Source organism: Leptonychotes weddellii, chromosome 3 (genome assembly GCF_054177405.1).
Source record: "Leptonychotes weddellii isolate Sample4059 chromosome 3, ASM5417740v2, whole genome shotgun sequence".
NCBI classification, from domain to species: domain Eukaryota; kingdom Metazoa; phylum Chordata; class Mammalia; order Carnivora; family Phocidae; genus Leptonychotes; species Leptonychotes weddellii.
This window is the reverse complement of record NC_138371.1, coordinates 61,734,480-61,752,276: the sequence shown is the minus strand read 5'-3', so window position 1 is coordinate 61,752,276 and position 17,797 is coordinate 61,734,480. Positions and strand designations below refer to the sequence as shown.

Sequence of the window (17,797 nt, the reverse complement as noted above, 5' to 3'; positions counted from 1 at the left end):
TTTATATATATGTATTTTTTTAAGTGTGTTGGTGCATTTATGCACAAGACAAGTCTGGAAGAACACACACAATATAATTAAAGTGATTATCTCTGAGTGTTGGGATCATGGGTTACTTCTATTTTCTTCTCTTTGCATGCTTTTCTAATTTTCCTACAGTGAACATGTATTGCTTATGTAATAAGAAGAAAAGCTAATTTTAAACATTTTAAAGACTAACTCAGCTAAAAATATATGTTTAAACCTAGAATAATCACTCAAATGGCGATCTAAAAATTCCAGAGTATTTGAGTTAGAGACTGCACATATTAAGTAGGTAGGGATCTTGTTTTAAACATTGTTTCTTCAAAGCCTAGTATGCTGTAAGTACTCAAATATATACCCTAAAACAAGTATTAATATACTAACTAAAGAAATAGAGAAAAGTTGTAAATCATTTCTTATTTTTTTTCCAAGAAGAATACATCCTACTTTACATCACTGTAGTTGGATAATGGATATCAAGAACTGCCAGCCAGGGGAATAAAGCAAAAGGGAGATTTCAAGTCCCGTGAGAATATTCTGGGGCATTAGTTTCTACAAATAAACATTGAGTTATGTCAGGAATGTTATGCAGTCATAATGCTGTCCAAAACCAGTTCAATGCTCTGAAATTTCACAGTTGTGAAAAATTTCCTTCTCAAAAGAACTTAATTGGAGTTAGTTCTAAATTTTTGTAAAAAAATATGAAAGAACTACATTAAAATAGAGCATTGCAAACACTAAGAATACAATTAAGCTCAGGATGTACTAGGTGGAATGTTTCATTGAAAGTGAAGAATCTAATCATATTTTTTCACTCCTCCTTATGCTGAAAGTTTCATCACTTTTCTCCATGATTTGGATCTGGCAGAGAGAGCTTTGGGAAGAGGATTAAGAAGTGTTTTTCAACAGTGGAATGTTGGAGAAACACTGAAAAGAGTTAGATGATCAGAGTTCCAAGTATGATTTTTATTTATTCTTTCATTCTTATGCAGACAGTATATTGTTAACAGCTAAGGACATACACCATAGAGACAGACTACTTGGCTTTATATTCTAGATCTAACATTGGCTAGATGTGTGAACACAAGGTTCACCCCTCTATTCCTCAATTTCTTCATCTATAAAATAGTAATAGTTAATGACAACTATACACGCACATGTAATCATTAAATAGGGTAAGATATGTGAAGATCTTAGCACAGTGCCTCTATAAATGTTAGCTATAATTATTTCAACAGATAGTTATAAAGCCCCTACTATGTACTGGGAAGTATATTAAAATCCAGAGAAAAACAATTATGAGCATTCAAGACATGGTGTCTAGACTCACAGAACTTTTAATCTCACAAGGGACAAGAAGAAACAATCAGTTATGAATCATTGAAACTGAGGTGATTCAGGGTGCTATGAAAATACATAGAAGAGGCATTATAACAGAATGGGAAAGATTTATGCAGGTAGCAGAGTCTACATCGAGACCAAATTAGAATGAATAGAAGTTAACTAGGTGAAGAGATGAGAGAAACATATTCCAAGTAGAGGAACCAGCAAGCAAAAGTTCCCATTTCAGTCAGGATTTCTTTTGCAGGTAACCTAACTCAGACAGGCTAATAATAATAGAAGTTTATTAGCTCATGTAACTAAAATGTCCAGGAAAGTTTTCACATGTAGCTTTATCTGGGTTCTAATTCAGTATCCTTTTAATTCTTTGACTCTGCTTTCCTCTGCTTTCATTTTGTCCTGATTTTGGATCTCCTTATGGTAGCAAAATGACTATATCAGTTGGCTTCACACCAAACTTGAAAAGAAAGCTTTTTTTTTTTCCTTAATCACCAAACAAAAAATTTGGAATTCATTATGATCGACCAACTTGGGTCATGTGCTTATCCATGAACCAATAACTGGACATGAGATACGGGGTCCCATTGAATGGTTTGGTTATTCAGAATGTTCTTCTAGAGCTGGGATCTATAGCACCCAGGAATCAAACTACTATCCAATAGGTGAGAGGAAAAATAGATCCTTGGAGGAAAACAATAGTGCCCACTAGAGGCTAAAGGATGAGAGAGAGCATGGTTTGTGCAAGGAGCTGAAATTAAGTTTAAGGAGTCTAAAGCACAGCATCTGAAGAGGCTGGGGATGGGGAAGGACAAGTTTGGAATTAGAGAAGTAAGCAAATACCAGATGATGCAGGGCTTTCTAAAATATTTTAAGGATTTTTTTACTTCTTCCTGAGGTAGTGAGGAAATAATATTTAAGCAGGGGAATAAATAATCATGCTTGTGAAATTTAGTATGAAGAATGGATCAAAGAAAATTGGAACTGGAGATTGGGGATAATAAATATAGGATACTATTTTTTAAAGATTGTATTTATTTATTTGTCAGAGAGAGAGTGCACAAGCAAGGGGAATGGCAGGCAGAGGGAGAAGCATTCTCCCTGCTGAGCAAGGACCCTGATGCAGGACTTGATCCCAGGACCCTGGGATCATGACCTGAGCCGAAGGCAGACACTTAACCTGCTTAGCCACCCAGGTGTCTCTAAATATAGGAGACTATTAATTGAAGTATAAGATACTGATGACTTGAATGGGTTATAGGAATATGGAAAAGTGAGTGTGAAAATGTATTTAAGGAGTAGAATTAGAAGGACTTTATAATTAATTGGTTTGGTAGAGTTGAGGGAGGGAGAGGAGTTAAGGATAATGTCCATATTCTTGGCTTGGCAACTGGACAGGTGTTTATACCATTCACTGAGATAGGAATATCAGCAGGTAGAATGGGTTTGGAAGTTAAAATCAGGCAGTCCCTGTTGAACATCTAAGTGAAAATATCAATACAGGTCTAGAGCACAGGAATGTTATATGGACTTGAGATACTGTGAGCCTCATGGGGATGGTGAGTTAATCCAGAAGCACATAGAGAAAGAGAACAAAAAAGCCCAAGATGGAAATTGAGGTATATGAGGCTGAGACAAAGAGCCCAAAGAGGTGACTGAGAAAAGTTGTTCCATGAGAGAAAAGAAAAAAACAAACAAACCAGTGAACCGACAAAAGAGAGTGTTTCAAAATGGGGACTGGTTAATTTTCTAATGCAGTAGAGATGAGAGTAGTTCAGAAGAGTGATGGTAATGGAAGCCAGATTGCAGTGGATTAAAGCATCTGTGGAAGTGAGTTAGTGGAACTGTGGGCATAGACCACTCTTAATTTGGTCATGAAGAAGGGACTGACAAGTAGTTGAAAGATTTGTTATTATTGTTACTCTTTAAGATAAAAAGATATTGAATATTTAAGTGTTGTAAGGAGAGTTTGTATATGAGGATTTATAAAACTAACTTTTGGGGTGGCTGGGTGGCTCAGTGGGTTAGGCATATGACTCTTGATCTCAGCTCGAGTCTTGATCTCAACTCAGGTCTTGATCTCAGGGTTGTTGTGAGTTCAAGGCCCATATTGGGCTCCATGCTGGGTGTGGAGTCTACTTAAAAAGAATAAATAAGTAAAAAATAAAGCTAACTTAATTTAGCACCTATGGTATCTGGCACTGTTCTCAGTATTTTATATAGATTCACTTTTTCTAATCCTCATAACAACCCTATGAGGTAAGTGATATTATTATTCAGTTTATAGAGGAGAAAACTGAGGCACAGAGATCAAGTATTTTGCTCAAGGTCACCAGCTAGAAAGTCTGGAAGGTGGAATGAAACTGATGACAGCCTGGTCCTGGAGTTGGTATTCTTAACTACTCTGCACTCTTGCCATCCCTGGGCGAGGTTGCTTGTACTTCATGCTACTGAGTCGAATGAATAGTAGCAGTAAAATGTGTAGCAGAGAAAGGAAACACATTCTCAATGAAACAGAAGGGGATGAGTTTCAGCTGCAAGTGACAGAAAACCCAGGATAATTTTGGGCTAAGATGAAAGTTTATTTTTCTGTCATCCAAAAATCCAGGCAAATAGATACCATTTAGTATCTGGTGGGATACCATTTTGTGAGAAACCTGATTTCTTTCCATGTTGTTGCTTCATTCTATACGGCTAATATCCCCAATGTGAAACTCTATCCCCGTGCTAGTCAATATGGTAGCCACCAGCTACTTGTACTGCTGACACTTGAAATGTGGCTAGTCCAAATTGAGGTGTGCTGTAATTATAAAATACACACCGGCATTTGAAGACTTAGTACAATAAAATGTAAAATATCTCATTTATAATTTTTATGTAAATTACATATTCAAGTTATGATAATTTAGACATATTGAATTAAATGAGATGTATTAGCAAAAGTAATTTCACCTGTTTCTCTTTACTTTTCTAATGTGGCTAGTAGAAAATTTTAAGTTACTTTTATAGCTCGTGTTTGTGGTTTGCATTGTATTTCTACTGGACATTGCTGCTCTAGACTACACTGATGATCCGTACAGGACTAAGAAGGGAGAGAAAGAAGGTTATATCCAGTTCTTTTAAAGATGTTTCCCAGAAGTTACATACATTTTTGTTTTCATCCCATGGTTACATTAAACTGAAGGTATAGATGGAAATTGTAGCCTTGACTCTGGATGGTCACATGCCCCACTACGATTTTGCAATTATATTAGTTCAGAAGAAGGGGGACTGGATATTGGGGTATTGGGGAAAAATTAGCAGACTCTGACACAACTCTAAAGCACAGTAGCAGAATTTACCTTGGCTTCAGGTGACAGGAGACACATTACCTCCATTTGGGCAGACAAACAAGATGAATGGCTTTATAGTTATTTTTTTTTTAAAGATTTTATTTATTTATTTGTGAGAGAGAGAATGAGAGACAGAGAGCATGAGAGGGAGGAGGGTCAGAGGGAGAAGCAGACTCCCCGCTGAGCAGGGAGCCCGATGCGGGACTCGATCCCGGGACTCCAGGATCATGACCTGAGCCGAAGGCAGTCGCTTAACTGACTGAGCCACCCAGGCGCCCGGCTTTATAGTTATTTTTGCAGGTTGGGCATTCAGAATTTGAGCAAATTTTTATCTTGTGACTTCTATTTTTTTTCTGTGCAGAAGAAATGATGTCATTTGTTGCAAATGTGGGTCACATTGAGTCAGATTTAAGAAGAGCGATGGAGCTAAAAAATGCTGTCTCGAGCATCTGGTTTAGATTGGAGATCATGAATTTATATGGAAACCAAACTGCACAGTTGTGAGATCTTCACTAGCAGCACCAGGTGTACCTGAGAGAAAAGATGGAAATTAACGTTATTCAAAACTGAGTTTTTATTGGGAAAATGCCAAGGAAGAGAAATGGGATGAGGAAGTTGAAGATGTTGACATGAGAACAGTTGACGGGATGGGCAATGGAGTCTAAGTTGGAAAAAGAGGTATGTGAAGACTAATGGTCTAGAAAATGAAGGTCCTGAAGAAAAGTGCAGTCATGGAGGGAGGGGGCTGGGAGGGGAGGACATTGTGGGCAGTAATTGAATGATGTTTAATTTCAGTTTCCAGAGATAGGTCTGGTGATACAGAGAGCCATGAGAATGAGTGGCTTAATTAGAGTGGAAGAGAAAGTCTTTGGAGATGGAGAGCTTAATAAACTGAGGAATAAGGGATTTGGTTGGGGGATGTGGTTCTCCAGATCTCAGCCTATTCTAGTTTCTGTAACAGTAAAACAAGAAGTTTACACCAGATAATTGTTGGGAGATAGTTCTCCATATGTCTCTTTTTTCTGCACATTTTGCAAGCAAAGACACTAATGACTTTTGCTCTGGATTGTCATTTCAAGGATATGTGTAGAGCAGAGTCTTGCAAGATAGAGATAGTGTCTCCCTCTGGAGTAAAGGGAAGGCATGCTTACTGTTTATTATAAAAGGTTAGGGTTCCCAAGTTCGGGTGTCCTCTTCTGTAACACAATACACCCCATGTGCTGGTGTTACCTGGTCCTGTTCATGACGCACTGAGAAATTAGGGTTTGGGGAATAACACAAATGCTGATAATTTGACTACTGTTATTGTTATGTGCTATTAAGTTCTTTATCTCTGACCCAGGGGTTTTGTGTCTTCTGCCAGCATCCATGAAACTGTGGTAGGTTAATTTCTTACCTGGTATGTAGATTAAAATCTCAGACCTTCATGATTCTTGACAATTGTTTCTAAATTTCATCGGGCTGTAACACATTCATGAGCCTTCTTTCTCAGTTACGGTGTTTTTTGCCTCCTTTCTTTATTATCCTGCTATCCTGAAAACCAGAGCCACATTTTCTTATTTCTGTGTGTTTTTATTTTTTCAGTTCAACAATATCCTCTTTAATACTCGTAAATCCTTTGCTATATGAATAACTGTTTAAAATAGGAATACTCCATTTTCTAAATTATTTTGGTCACATGATTGATTGTTTTCGGTTCTTTTTTCCCCCAAGTATATTCAAAATGAAAATGCTTGCTAAATATTTGAGTACTTTGGCAGTTCTAAAGCTTCACCACAATCAGGTGCAATCTTTTGCATCCTATATACTAACCATATCAGGTGGATAGAATCAATTGGGTGTGTAAATTCTTTAAATAACAGCAAATGGAGCAAATTGAATTTCAAAGTGGAAAAAAAGGTGAACCTGAGAAGCAGTGGTAAGAAGGTCATCAGCAGAATTAGCAAAAAAGTTATAGTTAGGCAGCCAGTAATACTCTATTGATCAGACTTTCTCAATCAATGAGGCTGTGCCTAGATTACTGATGCAAAGGTATTAAGCAAAATTTTATTTCAGCTAACTTGTTGGCTCAAATGTCAACTGAAAGTCATCTCCCCAGTCAATCAAATATACAATAAATCTGAGATTTAGTTCTTAAACATTCTTGTGTCCACTCTGCTTCCCAATTATACAATTACCTTTGAGAGGGTTACAATTAAATTAATATATAAACTAACCCATGGAGGAAAGCACTGCATTTCTACAAAGGAAATGAGCAGCATATTCCTAGGAGAATTATTTTTCTCTATTGAAGATGATGCAAGTGAAGCTATTTGAAATGATATGTTTAATCCCAGTTCACAATTATGGCAGTCTACAACCGTAGCATCCATCTGTGGATTTTATAACCCCCACTGTGATACCTGGTACATTTAAAAGTTGGAGTTAAAGAAAAATCATTGACAGGAATGGCAGACCAAAAATGTGCTGATAAGACAAAGTTTCTTCTTTTTCTTTCATTTTTTGTGGGGGGAGGCAGTGGTGGTGAGGGAGACATTCTTTTAGTTCACTCATGCCTGAATTTACACTTCTTCACTATTTCTAACATCATCTGGCTTCAAATAATGTTGATGTCTTTATAACATTAACCACTTTATAATGTTAGCCCATCTGTCATACAACTCTAACTTTGTGATTTTGCGTGTTTTTTTAGTCCCAACCCCCACCAACACCCTAGCATGGGGCCTATTTTTCTCTCTTCCAATCCCACACCTACCCCTTTCTTCAGTGCTAAGAAGGAATATCCATGCACCATGCCTGTCCCCACACCACAATGCAGGCCCCTGGGTGGCTCTATGCTACAATAACCTCTTCTTTAAGAAAAAAAATCTAGAGTGCAAAAATATATGCCCCAAGCTGAAGTTGGTTTTACTTTGGTAAAGTTCCAAGCTCTATCATATCTGGATACATCTTAGGATGACTTCAGTGTTTAATTGACATTGAAATTGTGACTGCAGAATGTGAGTATCATTCTACACAGTTTGAGGCTCAATCTAAGTTTTGCTATATTATTTTCTAATTGTCTAATGGATCTACTATACATCCTCTCTTCTCAAATATATTTTAAACTTCCTCTTAGAGATAGGAAATAAATTTTCCATTTTTTTAGTATTATCTGTAGCACTCCAAACAAGGATGGAGACATACTGTGCTTATAAACATTTCTTGTTATGACTTTTTCATCATGTAGATGAATAACAAAGACTGAAATTTATTTTTCAAATAGTTAATAGGGTAGGGAGCCTGCCTGGCTCAGTTGGTAGAGCATGCAACTCTTGATCTTGGGGTCATGAGTTTGAGCCCCACTTTGAGGGTAGAGTTTATTTAATAAAAAAAAAATAGTTAATAGGTGGTAAGTTTTTAAAAAAAACATTTAAAAATTTTTCTTTTCTTTTTTTGTATTTTTCCAGTTCAATTGAAAAATAATTGACATATATCACTGTATAAGTTTAAAGCATGCTGCATGATGGTTTGATTTACATATATTGTGAAATAATTACCACAATAAGTTCAGCTCACATCCATCCTCTCATATAGATACAATTCAAAAAAAAGGAAAGAAAAAAATGTTTTTTTCTCCTTGTGATGACAACTTTCAAAATGTACTCTTCTAACTTTTCTGTATATCATAGAGCAGGTTAGCTGTAGTCATCATATTGTACATTACGTCCCTAGTACTTTTCTTACAACTGGAAGTTTGTAACTTGTGACCACCTTCCTCCAATCCCCCTCCCCCGCCCCCACCACTCCCTGCCTCTGTTAACCACAAGTCTGATCATTTTTTCTATGAAGGTTTTTTTTGTTTTTGTTTTTGTTTTTTTAGAGTCCACATACAAGTGAGATGATACAATATTTATCTTATGCTTTCTAACTTATTTCATTGAGTCTCATGTCCTCAAGTTTCATCCATGTTGTCACAAATGTTGGGATTTTCTCATTTTTTTATGGCTGAATAACATTCTATTGTATATATACCACATCTTTATCCATTTATTCATCAATGAGCACTTAGGTTTTTGCTCATCTTGTCTATTGTAAATAACACTGCTTTGAACATGAGGGTGCAAGTGTCTCTTCAGGTTAGTGTGTTCATTTCCTTTGGATATAGTCTCGTAAGTGGAATTGCTGGATCATAGAGTAGTTCTACTTTTAAATTTTTGAGGACCTTCCATACTGTATTCCATAGTAGCTGCACCAGTTTACATCTCCACCAAAGTGCATTTTCCTTTTCTCCATATGCATGCCATCATATATTACCTCTTATCTTTTTGATGATGGCTATTCTAATGGAAAAGAGGGGATATCTCATTGTAGTTTTAATTTGCATTTCCTTAATGGCTAGTGATGTGGAACATCTTCTCATGTGCCTGTTGGCCTTTCATATATCTTCTTTGGAGAAATGTCTATTCAGATCCTTGGCCCATTTTTTTTATTGAAGTATAATTGACATACAATATCTTAAACTTATAATACTCTATTTCAAGCTGGTAATTTAAATAGAACTAGTATACTTTATATTTTTACTTCTTCTCCCCCTCACATTTTAGGTTATTTCTATTATAGTTTACATGTTTTTTATATTGTGTAACTAAAAATGGGTATCGTATTTATGGTTATTTTGCTACATGAATTTTTTAATATTCTATTTGTTTTATTTTTAAATTTTTTTTAACTTTTAAACTGGAGTTGTGAGTTATGCACCATTATTACCATATTGCAGAATCTAACTATGACTATATATTTACTATTACCAGTGAGATTTATGCCACCATTTCTGTGTTTTTCTGCTATTAACTAGTGTGCTTTTACTTCCACTCAACTCTCTTTAGCATTTCTTGTATGGCACGTGTGGTAGTAATGAACTCCCTCAGCTTTTGTTTGGTAAAGTTTTATCCCTCCTTTCGTTTCTGAAAGATAGGTTTGCCAGTTACAGAAATTTGAGTTGACAGTTATTTTCTTTCAATATTTTGAATATGTCATATTCCCTCCTGCCTTGAAAAGTTTCTGCTGAGAATTTTGTCCATAGTTTTATGGGAGTTCTCTTGCATGTAACTTCTCTCTTTTTGCTTCCTGTTCTAAAAATTCTTTCTTTGTCGTTGACTTCTGATGATTTATTTTTATTTTTTTAATTTAATTTTATTATTTAATTATTATTTTTTAAAATTTTTAACAATTTAATTATAATGTGTCTCAGTGTAGCCCCATTTGGGTTCAACATATTTAAGGTCTTTTGGGCTTCATAGATCTGGATATCGATTTCTCTCCCCAGGTTTGAGAAATTCTTAGCCATAATTTCTTTAAACATACTTTCTGACTTTTTCTCTTTCTCTTCTCCTGGAATTCCCATAATGCAAATATTGTTTCTTTTCCTTGCGTCCCATAATTCTTGTAGGATTTTTTTTCACTCTTTTTAATTCTTTTTAAATGTTTTCTCCTCTGACTGGGTGATATCCAATGTCCTATCCTCAAGCTCATGGATTCTTTCTTTTGCATAGTTGAGTCCACTTTTAAAACTCTATTGAATTCTTCACTTCAGTTATTATATTTTTTAATAATTTTTCAATAACTTTAGGGTTTTTTTTCTTTTTTTGATGGTTGCTATTTCCTTTTCTAACTTCTCATTTTGTTCATTCATTATTTTCCTAATTTTATTTAGTTTTCTGTGTTTCCTTACAGTTCACTAAACTTCCTTAAGAGATTTATTCTGAATTGCTTGTCTGACAGTTTATAGATGTCCATTTCTTTAGGGTCAGTTATTGGAGCTTTATTAGTTTCTTTTAGTGGTGTCCTATTTACTTGATTTGTGTGTGTGTGTGTGTGTGTGATTCTTAATTTCTTACATTAGTATCTGTGCATTTGAGCAATGGGGCTACTCTTCTAGACTTTCAGGTTTGCTTTGTCAGACAGCTCTTCACCAGTCAGCCTCGTTTGGGTTTCTGGGCATGTCTGTTGGCAATGTCTTTGAGCAGGTGGGTCCTGCTATTATTGTCTATTTTGAGGCAAAGCAACTGTTCAAGTTCTGAGAATGGAGATGGGGCTGAGAAGAGTTGGATAGGACTGTTGGCTTGGTTCCCTACCCAAGTGAGGGTGTAGGATGGGCTCCATGGTTGCCTGGATTCTCTGGTCGGGCTTGCTAGGTAGTCAGGACTGGGTACTATATTCAGTAATAAATGGGGCTATGAATAAAGTTCCCTGCACTGGCAGGGCAGCAGGCTGGAAACCAAGGCCTGTACAGCTCATTGTTTGGGGGCCTGATTCAGGCCTACATGTGCACTGAATTCTCTGGTCAGGTGAGTCCACCAGTCTGTTCTGCAGATGGAGAAAGCCACAGGTTGTACTCTCTGTTCAAGTGCTACTGTATGTAGGGCTGTTGATCAGCTATGAAACTTCTTGTGTGCTCTGGTTAGATTCCTGGTTGGAAAGGCTGAAGGCTGCATTCCTTGATAAGCAGGGCTACCAATTAGATTCCTTCTGCAAACTGAGTGGGAGAAGCAGCTCTAAAACCAGTAAAGCTCATTGTTGTCTTTTTTGTTGTTGTTGTTGTATTTATTTATTTATTTGAGAGAGAGAAAGAGACAGTGCGAGCAGAGGGAGGGGCAGAGGGAGAGAGAGAATCTCTCAAGCCGACTCCCCACCCAGCATGGAGCCTGATGCAGGACCCTGAGATCATGACCTGAGCTGAAATCCAGAGTTGGCTGCTTAACCAACTGAGCTACCCAGGCACCCCTATAGCTCTTTGTTGTCTTAATTCAGGCCAATCTACACCCCAAATTCTCCATCCAAACAGGGCCACCGACTTTGTTCTGCAAACTGTCAGTTCTGTCCTTCTCTTGGCTTGAGCACCACTGGGCTCTACAGCTTTCAGGTATTCTCATCAGCCCTTTTGGTCAAATGGGGCCAAAAGACACTTTCCACAGCAGGGTTATGTCTCAACCCCCTTGGCTGAATAGGACAGGAAGGGGCTGCTCCAGGCTACTCTCAATTTCCCAAATAGGTTCTTTGGTTGGGAGTGGCCAGGAGCTACTCTTTGCCTTGGTTATGAATTAGTGCCCCACCCCCACCCCCGCCTGTGTGTAGTAAGAAAAACCTCCACACGTGATACTGGCTTTGCTTTCAGTATGATCAGCTCTGCCTACCCACTTCTTGGTTAAAGTGCCTGGTGGGGCTGTGAGTCAGCACTTTGCCTGGGCTTAGGCAAACTGGGCTTTAAAGCTAGCAAAACTCTTCATTTGAGAATCCATATCAGACAGATCTGCACCCACTGAGTTCCCTGAGCAGAATGCAACCCTGACTTGGTTCTGCAGATGTGCAAAACCACTGGTTGGGATCACTACTTGAGCATTGCAGGTAAGAACTCAGTCGGCCAAGATCTGTGTGCTGGTGGTTGCAAGTTCCCTCCCCACCCTCCACCCCCAGTTCTCTGTCACAATCAGATTCCCAGTGACTGGGCCCCAGATTCCCCTGCAATCCCTGTGGTGCAAGATCAGAAGAGGGGCTTTCACAAAGCAATTTGCAATGGTGGTGGAGGCTGGTTACCCTCCTGGGCTCTCTTTTCCCCCTGGAGGAACTTGAGGCTCAGGGCTCACCTCTCCATGTGGTGCAGTGTTGTCCTGGGGGTGGAGCAATGCAGTCAACATGTAGCCCCTTCTCTTACCCTTCTAATGCAGTGTGTTGTGGTTTCTGCAGTGCAGGGAGTACTTCAGCCTCACCCCCATATTCTATGATTGTCTCAGTGGTGTTTTGTTCTTGAACAGATGTCGTTCTTCTTATGAGGGGGAGTGAAGTCAGGAATGACCTATACTGCCCTCTTGGTCACATCACTCTTCTAGCTGGTAGTATTGACTTCCCTATAAGACACTGTCCAAACACCTAAAAAGCTCTGCATTTTGCCTAACTGATTTTGATCACCTCTTAAACCAAATCAAGGCACAGCTAAAAATCACAAAAACTCCACTTCTACAGTTGATTGTGCTTTCTTCACTTTTCAAGATAAATAAACATGTAATGACAGCATTTAACTCAAGTTGAAAAACAATTCCTTTTAAAACTTCATTAAAATAAAAACATGCTTACAAGATCAAGGAGGTTGTTTTTCTCTTTCTCATGTTAAATGAGAACTGGTCAAAAATCAGAAAAGAGGAAAGCAGATGCCCTAACTAACTACTATCAAGTGTTTCTTCCACTGAAGATCAACCATTTCTAAATTTTCGAAATGAACTTTCTCTGTGTGAATTCTTAATAAGCCTTTTAGGAAGAAAATACTTTTCCATAAATTAAAAATAGGATGTCATACTCTAAGCTGATGCTGGTTTTATATCTTTAAAATGCCATGTCTTACAACATCGAAACCTCAGGCTGTCTTCAGTCATACACTGGAATTGAAAGCTGTCACCCATGAGTGCAGAGTGGCTGATAAGATACTGTCATATCAAGCTTTCCTTAATACAGTGCACATTTTCCTTTACAACCAAGGTAATATGAAGAATGCTGCTTAGGGACTATTAGTTTCCCAAGGCAGCAATAACAAAGCACCACAAACTGGGTGGCTTTAAACAACGGACAATTATTCTCTCTCAATCTGGAGGCTAGAAGTCCGAAAACAAGGCACCAGCTAAGCCATGATCCCTCTGAGACTGGGTAGAACCCTTCTTTGACTCTTTACAGCTTCTGGTGGTCTTTCAAGACTTGGCATTCCTTGTGTTGCAGCTACATACAACTTCTGCCTCTGTTATCACAAGGCTCTTTCCCCTTTTGTCTGTCTCCACATACGGCATTTTCCTCTTCTCATAAAGACACCTGTCATATTATATTAGAGCTCCCTCTGATGACCTCACTTTAACTGGATTACATTTAAAAAGACCCTATTTGCAAATAGGATCACATTCACAGGTATCTGGGGTTAGGCCTTTGGCAGGGGCAGGGTGGTGGCAAAATCAACCTTTAACAGGGATGTAGGTGATCAATGGCTGAACCTTAAAAAATAAGTATGCAAACTTATCATTTTAGAAGTATCTTTAAGGAAAAAAAACATATCTTATTACTCAGCGGTCATAAAATTTTAGCCAAAAATATAATGGGCTTTTCCACTTGTATTGCTGACACCAATATAAATTTCCTATTATTTTATTTGTTGTTTTTCACTTACTAGGCTAAGTTTTTAGAAAATAGATTTGGATGCTACAAGCTTTCTATTTTGAAAGCCATTTTTTTCTATACCATACCTTTAAAAGGTCGCTTTTGTACAACATACTAATTTTTTTGTACCATCCATTTAAATGCCCAATGTTTTTACAGCATTTATATTTAATAGCTACTCAGTAACTACGTTTTAGAGGTAACTATAGTACCTTATATATTAAGAATTTCAAAATAGTAAAACTTTGTTATCCTATTGATAAAACACTTAAATAACTCATAATTGTTTCATATTTCAGGCAAGGTTGGAGGAATATAGTCTTTACTTACTTATACCCACAAATCTTTAGCATAATGGTAATTCAATTTGGTCTCTTCCAGTCATAATTTAATACTAATTTTATTTTATTTTTAGAAACTGACCTCCATTTTAGTGATTGCTGACAGAGTAAAAATAATCTCAGAAGATAGTTTATGATAGATAGGTATATAAGTAAATAATATATATGAGAATTTATAGCTTCTCTTTCTCTGAAATTTGACTTTGTGAGATAAATACTTTGTAGTAATTATAGTACTTACAATGTAAAAAGAATGAAAAAGATTATCATACAAGTTGAGTCTACATGAGGTAATAGGTTTTTGTTTGTTTGTTTGTTTTTTTCTGTTGTTTTCTGAGGTTATTTTAGACTGAGTTGATCAGATATTTTACCCTTGTGGTCCAGGTCAAAACGATCACCTTGAGTTTTACTAGTAACCAGCTTGAGTTTTAGAAGTAACCAAACACATAGACTATTATTACAATACAACTTTTCAATTTAAAAGTCTTCATAAAACTACACTATAAATTTGGGAGTCGTGTTTTTAAATTTACACTCACTTTTTAATTTAAAATTAAATTGAAATAATATCTATATTAGCATACGTTTAAGTGTGTTTTTTATCATACTTATTGTAAAAAGTACATATCACCTTAAGCATATGATGTGTGGTAAGAAAAATCCAGTTGTATCTGTTTGTGATTAAACATAACGCTTCCATATGTGGTATCTCTCTTTGGATTCAAGCTGTCTACAGTAACTTGATCAGGGGTATAATTACACTCTACTTGAATCAAGAAAGTCAAATAATGTCAAAAACAATCATTTTACTTGTAGATGTTTTGAGCATTAAAAGCTGAAAAAATGCAGATAGCATGATGTTAACATCCGATCTAGCAGAACCTTGAAACTGGAAGGATTGTAAATTGTATGATAAAAGAATGTTATAGATATTCAGAGAAGCTCATGCATTAAAAAGAAATGTTGGCTTTAGTTAGTGTCTAAACTATCAAGTTCCTAAATTTTCTTAAAAAGGAAAAAAAAAAAAGAAAGAAAGTTGATTATCCCAGAAAGACAAGTCAGCTGCTGGAAACTGCAGAGGTAGGTTGGTCTGCAGTATAAGATTAAGCTGAAGGAGGAGTCAAGTGAGGACCACGACTGGGACCACGACTGGGTTTAGAAGATTTTCAATAGTCTAAATTATATTCATTATCTCTTCATATTTTTTCTATTAATTTATAGCATGCGAACTCTGTAACACTTAGCTTTCAAAATAATTCTGGATATAACAAATAGTTGGAAAATAATGTTCAACTTAAATGATTTGAGAATTTAGAAAATTAGTGGTCAGCCATCTTGTCACTATTTTTTTTTTAAAGATTTTATTTATTTATTTGACAGAGAAAGACATGGCAAGAGAGGGAGTCAAGTGAGGACCACGACTACCAGAAACCCCAACTTAATGGAGTTGGTTAGGAAGAAGTAAAGTCAAATCCAACTGGGCTGATGTGGAACCAAGGAGTGAGGTAAGCATGGGTTATAGAATTCATAGGGAAGGTGAAAAAAATCAAGATTATAATGCTTTTGCCTAGACTTGCTGCTTTTTAATGCGAATGCCTTCCATCTCTTGAATGTGTACATTGGCCAGTTTCAAGCTACCGTCTGACATAGACTATAATCTCTTCATCCAAACTTGCTATTAGTTTATAACGGTAGCTATTCTAGTGTAGCTAAATAGGGTGTATGTAACTGATAACCACTGTGAAATTCGTAAAACTAAGAATTAGGAAAACTTCTCATAGCACAAGTACAGATTTTTACATACATTGCATATCATGTTATAAGCATATGCTGTTTCACATTTCCCATTAGGTTTTAATCAACCTCTACAAAATACAGAATAAGATATTTTTAATCTATGTATTTAAATAATTATTTAAAATAATTAAATAATTATTTTAAAAATTCCAATACAATGCAGATAGTACATTGAAATTTCATTTCCTTTCAAAACAAAGGATAAAAAGCACATTCTGCTTAGGTTTTTATATAACAATCAATAACAAAACAATTAAATTTTAACAGTTTCATTAAACTGGTTAGAGTTGTTATACTTAACATAATAAATTTTGATAAAATCTAATCATTTTGTTTGGTTTTACTTGTTAGCCACAAAATTGTAGTCCATTTTGGCCATCTTTATTCCACCTGTCTCTCTTTCTCTTTCTCTCTCTTTCCTCAGGATCAGCTAAGATCTTAGAAATAAAGAATTTAGTTTTGGATACTTGACAGAAGATATCCTCCCAACAATTCTTACCAGGTTAAACTTGGGACAATTTATGACTGAGTGCTGTCTGAGCAGGTTGTTCATGGACCAACCTGGGTTGTAAGTTGATTCCTCAGCTATAGAGGTCCTGCCCCATTATTTGACATTCTTGATTCAAGGAGTGTGTAATTATAGGCCTAATCAAGTTTCAATAGTCAGCCTTAATAAGAATCAGAAGCTTGAATTTCATTGTCAACCATCATTTAGTTTCATAAGGAATGGAGTGCTGAGAATGATGTGGCCTTTTTGTCTACCTCCCATTAGGAGTGGGTTTGTTGCATTCTCCACTAGTTGAGCTCTCCACTCTACCCCGTCTCCACAGGAGCCATAAGGAAAATGCAGAGGAGCAAAGTTTGTCTTATTAAAAGACTGCAAAGATGAAATGATTTGGAGGGAGCTGAAAACATTTACTCTCAGTTACCGCCCCAGCCCACTGGCTAATGCTTACATTTGTTGTTATGATCCACATACACCCAGGGTAGTGTAATGCCCGGAGTTCTCTGAGTTATTTACATCTCAGCATGAATGGATTTATCCACCTATTTCCCGAGATGAGTTTTGGTAGAAGCTTTGGAAAAGAAATGGGAAGGGAAGACCAAGGACAAGAAATTTTGCCTTTAGCCAGCTTAGTCATTTTATCAAGAAAAATTCTATGAGGGACTCTGGGTTCCCAAATATGTGAGCTTTTCTGATTGAGGAAAATAATTTAACTGAACATTTACCTCTAGGGATAAAAATGTTAGAGTCTCCTAAGAAGGGAAGATCGCTGGCAGAAATCTTCATTTATCACAAATATTTACTGACCCTCTGTGTGCACACAGCACAGTACTCGGTGTTCCAGAGTTGAAGAGACTTAAGATTTGTTACCGTCTCTTGTGATAATGCTGCTTTTTGAAAAGTGATTGTTTTGGTTTCCCCATTTGTCTTCTGACATTCTAAATGATTTTCTTGATGGGAAAAATCCTACCATTCTAATTTGAATTTTTTTCTTCCAGATTTAAAGCTGTTCATCATTATAAAATTTTATGAAAATTGTATCTTTTATAAAACCAAAATATGAGTATAAAGTTGTGGGTGTACTGCTGTTTATGGTGTTAAAATCATGTTTTGCCTAATATAAGCTTTTAGCAATTGTAATGTTATAAATGAGAGATTTATCAATTGCTATAAACCTTCTATTCTTATTTGATAGAACTGAATAGTGCTTAAAAGCACAGAATTTGGAGACAATCCCAATTCTGGTATTTATTAGTAATATGACCTTGGACAAGTTATTTAATCTC

At 36.5% G+C, this 17,797-nt stretch overlaps 1 long non-coding RNA gene across 1 annotated transcript; it reads left to right on the top strand.

Moving 5' to 3' along the window:
• The first annotated feature begins 812 nt into the window (after positions 1-812).
• LOC145720795 (uncharacterized) lies at positions 813-17,111 on the top strand. The gene is made up of 3 exons (XR_014144004.1): positions 813-981; positions 15,590-15,714; positions 16,431-17,111. It is a non-coding gene; the product is annotated as an uncharacterized LOC145720795 (long non-coding RNA).
• Positions 17,112-17,797: the final 686 nt, after the last annotated feature.